This window comes from Scyliorhinus torazame, chromosome 22 (genome assembly GCF_047496885.1).
Source record: "Scyliorhinus torazame isolate Kashiwa2021f chromosome 22, sScyTor2.1, whole genome shotgun sequence".
Classification (NCBI taxonomy): domain Eukaryota; kingdom Metazoa; phylum Chordata; class Chondrichthyes; order Carcharhiniformes; family Scyliorhinidae; genus Scyliorhinus; species Scyliorhinus torazame.
In genome coordinates this window covers 107,019,082-107,025,081 of record NC_092728.1, presented here as the reverse complement: position 1 = coordinate 107,025,081, position 6,000 = coordinate 107,019,082, and positions in this window count along the sequence as shown.

Here is a 6,000-nt window from a genome sequence, read left to right as displayed (position 1 = left end):
CATCGAGTCTGCTCCACCATTCAGTGGGATCATGACCGATTTGATTTGATAGTCCTCTGCACAAGGGGCCTAAATTGGAGGAGGGCAGAGATCCCGGAGGGATTTTTAGGCCGGAGGGGTTTGCAATCGGATAGGTGCGGCCATGGAGAGATTTGATCCCAAAGATGAGAATTTGAAATGAACAGATTGTGCGAATAGGACTTGACCCCAATATGGCACCACATGTTAAACAGGGGGAAGGAAAGGGGAGGTAGATTTGGGGGAAAATGGAGCAATGTTTTTGTCATGATAAGCAAATTTGCAACCAATGAACACTCAGAATAGGACACAACCAATGGGCAGTCAGGACACTCAGAGGTGGCATCACCACAAGGGGGCATGACATGAACACTATAAAAGGGATGAGGCACTCACACCCTGCCTCTTTCCAAAGACAGACATCTAGAGAGTTAGACAGGGTTGATCAGCAGCATCACACCCCAGCACGTGGCTTAGAGCAAGCTGGCACAGTTAGACTGAGTTACTACAGTTAGATTAGCAGAGAGTCAAACTCATTTGAGAACTGTGTTAATAGTTCAATAAACACGTTGAACTCATTTCAGAGTCTGGAGCATCCTTTAGTTAAGACTGCATCAAGTAGCAGCCTGTGTTACCAGGAGTGACTGTTCAATTTATTTAGTTCAACTCAGCAAGATCCGTGACAACCAGTTACCGAATACGGACACAATGGACAAGATTCAGGCTCCTCATCAGCTCAGGACCACCGGCAATCTCAGTGCCAACTGGCGATCATTCAAGCAGAAATTTCAACTATACGTGGAAGCATCCGCGCTCAATGGCGCGGCCGATGCGCGGAAGATAGCTCTTCTACCCACCACTGCGCGTGACCATGCGATAGAGATCTGCAACTCCTTTCACTTTTCCGAAGGGCAGGACAAAATGAAGTACCAAACCATCCTGGACAAATTCGACAGCCACTGCGAGGTGGACACCAACAAAATCTTCGAGCGCCACGTCTTCAAGCAGAGGATGCAAGGTAAAGGTGAATCCTTGAACTCCTATCTAACTAACCTTAGACTGCTAGCGCGATCCTGCAACTTCGGTGATATCACTGACTCCATGATCAGAGACCAAATCGATCCTCTGCGAGAGCAATTGTTGAAAATCCAGCACATGCCCCTGCCAGTGGCGATTGAAATGTGTACTGTGCTTGAGCACTCTAAAAATCGCTATTCACAGCACAAAACGGCAGAAAGTGAAAAACCACCCTCCCACGGGGTGGAGAGTGTTCCGGCCACCTCCCGGATGCAGCGCCCCCACATTGACGAAAGCGGCCATTTCGCTCGCTCTTCCCGGGGGCAATGCGATCGGGAACACGAAGTGGCCGAAAACCGCACTGCGCAGGCGCAGACGTCCGAGAACCGCACCGCGCATGCGCAACGACGCACTGAGCGCCATGACGCCGATGTCATGACGTGCGCGAACTGCGGCACCGCCCATTTTTTAAAAAACTGCCCTGCAAGAGGCAGACGCTGTTTAAACTGTGGGAAACCAAATCACTATGCAGCCCTGTGCAGATCTGCACCACCAGTCAGGAAGCAGCGCTCCCAATTCCGACAGCGGCGCATCAGAAGTGTGCAACACCAAATGCATGACTCTGATCCAGGCAGTGCGACGGACCCAAATGATGAATACCTGGACAACACTTACCGAGTGGGCATTGTTACAAAGTGCGAATTCGCCACACCGGACACATCGCGAGTCCAATCAATCCTGGCCGTGGATCCCGAGGACGAATGCCATGCAGTGATGAAGGTCAACCACTGCCCCATCCAGTTCAAACTGGACACAGGTGCTTCCGCCAACCCGATTTCGCAGGTGGACTTCAAGAGAATCAAGAAGCCCCCACAATCCTTCCAGCTGCCTGCAAACTGCTGGACTACAATGGAAACACACTCAAGGCACTGGGGTCCTGCCATCTGCAGGTGTCCAGCCGACACACACAAGCAAGCGTACTCTTCGAGATTGTTAAACCAGACAGGGCGTCCCTGCTAGGTGTGCACGCCTGCAAGCAACTGAACCTCATTCAAAGGGTCTACAGCATGGTGCCGCCCCATTCGGATCTTCAGGCCAGCATCGACAACATCCTAACCCAGTACCCAGATGTATTTCGCGGTTTGGGCATGCTGCCGTACGAGTACAAGATTCTACTGCGGCCTGATGCCAAGCCAGTGGTCCACGCACCACGACGTGTCCCTGCTCCACTGAGAGAGCGCCTGAAGGCAGAGCTCACGAGTCTACAACAAAAAGGCATCATCTCCAAGGTCACTGAACCAACCGACTGGGTCAGCTCGATGCTATGCGTAAAGAAGCCTTCGGGGGACTTACCCACCTGCATTAACCCCAAGGATCTGAACAAAAACATTATGCGGGAACATTACCCCATCCCGAAGAGGGAAGAAATCCCGAGCGAGGTGGCACACGCGCGCTTCTTCACAGAATTGGGCGCATCCCAAGGATTTTGGCAAATCCAACTTGAAGAATCCAGCAGAAGGCTCTGCCCCTTCAACACACCTTTTGGCAGATTCTGCTACAACCGAATGCCATTTGGCATCATCTCGGCATCAGAGATTTTCCATTGCATCATGGAACAGCTGATGGAGGGAATAGACGGGGTTGGTGTCTACGTTGACGATATCATAATCTGGTCCACAACCCCAGAGGAACATGTGTTGCGACTCAAGAAAGTATTCCGACGCATACATGAACATGGCCCCAAGCTAAACAGGTCCAAGTGCTGTTTTGGGACATCCACGCTGAAGTTCCTGGACGATCAGATTTCACAACACGGTGAGCGCCCGGACACAGACAAAATTAAAGCCATCGAGGCAATGGAAGTCCCCGAGGACAAGAAGGCAGTACTGTGCTTCCTGGGAATGGTCAATTTCCTTGGCAAGTTCATCCCGAAATTGGCCACACACACCACGGCCCTACGCAACCTGGTGAAAAAATCAACCGCCTTTGAGTGGAAGGCGGAGCACCGAACAGAGTGGCTGGAGCTGAAAGCCAAGCTCACCACTGCACCCGTCCTTGCATTCTTTGACCCAGACCGAGAGACCAAGATATCCACAGATGCGAGTCAGGATGGCATTGGGGCGGTGTTGCTTCAAAGAGACGACACATCATCCTGGGTACCAGTAGCATACGCGTCATGGGTAATGATACCCACTGAGACCAGATATGCGCAGATTGAGAAGGAGTGTTTAGGTCTTCTCACCAGCATCCTCAAATTTCATGGTTATGTCTACAGCTTGCCAACATTTACTGTTGAGACGGATCATAGGCCTCTGGTCCACATCGTCCAAAAGGACCTGAACGACATGATGCCTCGTTTGCAGAGAATTCTGCTCAAACTCCGGAGGTATGATTTCAATTTGGTGTACACACCTGGCAAGGAGCCCATCATCGCCGATGCATTGTCCCACTCCGTCAACTCACCCAGTGAACCACTGGAGATCATCCAGCACATTGAATTGCAGGTACAACTGTGTGCAAGCACTCTCCCGGCAACAGGTGAGAAGATCGTTCTCATCCGAGAAGAGACGGCCAAAGACCCCCTGTTGCAGCGAGTCATCCACAACCTCAGCAATGGCTGGCAGAAAGCGCAATGCCCTCAATTCTACAACGTCAAGGACGACCTGATGCTGATCGACGGCATCCTGCTCAAGCTGGACAGGATAGTCATCCTGCTACATCTCCAGAGCATGGTGCTGTGGCAGATTCATGAGGGACACCTGGGAAATAGAAAAGTGCAGACGCAGGGCCCGGCAAGCTGTCTACTGGCCCGGCATCAACCAGGACACCACGGACATGGTCCTGAACTGCGAAACCTGTCAGAGGTTCCAACCAGCGCAGAGCAAGGAGACGCTCCAACCACATGACCTAGAGACCTCCCTGTGGTCCAAGGTTGGCATTGACCAATTCCACGCGAATGGTCGCGACTATATCTTAATCATCGATTACTTTTTGAACTATCCTGAGGAGCTGAAGCCGGACCGTCACGGACCGTCATCAAAGCGTGCAAAGAGACATTCTCACGGCATGGCATCCCGAACACCGTCATGAGTGACAAGGGCCCGTGCTTCCACAGCCGAGAATGGTCCACGTTTGCCAATAGCTACAATTTCAGGCATGTCACCTCCAGTCCGCACTATCCGCAGTCCAATGGCAAAGTGGAAAAAGGGGTGCACATCGTTAAGCAGCTCGTCCGCAAGGCGTCGGACTCCGCTTCCGACATACACCTTGCACTATTGCGTACCAGGCGACTCCCTTGTCCACTGGCATGTCGCCAGCTCAACTGCTGATGAACAGGGACCTGCGGACGACTCTTCCAGCCATACACCTGCCCAACCTTGACCACCTCCCGGTGCTGCAGAAGATGCAGCAGCTTCGCGACAGCCAGCAGCAGGGCTATGCCGCAATGGCCACCGATCTGGACGTGCTATCCCCGGCAGACACGGTCAGGATCAAGATACCGGATGGTGGGTGGTCTGCTCCGGCTGTCGTTGTTTGACAGGCCGCGCCCAGATCCTATGTCATACGTATGGCTGATGGCTCCATTGTGCGAAGGAATCGAAGGGCACTGCGAAACGTTGCTTGCCCACAACCACTTTCCCCTCCATTTCCACATGTCGAATTGCCGCCTCCAGACACCTCGAACCACGAGGCCACCAGTCGTGCCTCCCACTTGCCTGTCAAGACATCGTCATCTCCTCCACCACCTCTCCGGCGGTCGACGAGGATCAGACGCAAGCCGCAGAGACTGGACTTATGGGCATTGGTTTTGTTTGTTCTGTTCTGTATTCCTCAGTCAGTCACATTAGACAGACACACTCACATGTATTTACATCTAAAACACCAGGGGGAGATGTCATGATATGCAAACATGTAACCAATGAACACTCAGAATAGGACACAACCAATGGGCAGTCAGGACACTCAGAGGTGGCATCACCACAAGGGGGCATGATGTAAACACTATAAAAGGGATGAGGCACTCACACCCTGTCTCTTTCCACAGACAGACATCTAGAGAGTTAGACAGGGTTGATCAGCAGCATCACACCCCAGCACGTGGCTTAGAGCAAGCTGCTACAGTTAGACGGAGTTACTACAGTTAGATTAGCAGAGAGTCAAACTCATTTGAAAACTGGGTTAATAGTTCAATAAACACGTTGAACTCATTTCAGAGACTGGAGCATCCTTTAGTTAAGACTGCATCAAGTAGCAGCCTGTGTTCTCTGAAGCAGCATAACACAACAGTTTTCTTCTGCCAAATGCAATGAGTCTGTGTTTGGTTGGCCAGATGTTGTATTGTTTTACATTGAGATGCAGCCCTGATCACTCGATCAAGGTTGTCTGATGAGGAGAGATTGGGGAGACTGGATCTGTATTCTCGAAGAACGAGGGGGTGACCTTATTGAAACTTCCACAATTCTTACCGGGTTAAGGTGGATAATCAGCCATGATCTAATTGGATGGCTGAATGGGCCCAGTGGGACAATTGGGCTACTCATGTTCCGATGCTCCTATAGCATTGGGAGCTGCTGTTGGGAGCCACATTGAACCCTGGGCACTAAATAGATACTAGATGAAGTTAGCGTTGATGGAAAGCAAAAGAAAGGACAAAATGATCTTACATTTAAATTGGGCATTTTCCAAACCTGTGACCTCTACCATCTAGAAGGCCGAGGGCAGCAGATACCTGGGAACACCAACAGCAAGTTCCTCTCCAAGTCACCCACCACCCTGACTGGCAAATACATCAGCCATCCTTCAGTGGCTCTGGGATTTCTGCCCTAACAGCACTGTGGGTGAACCTACACCTCAGGGCCTGCAGCAGTTCAAGAAGGCAGCTCACCACCAGCCTTGTCATGGGAAACTAGGGATGGGCAATAAACGCTGACCTTCCCAGGAACACCGACATCCCAGGAAAGAATT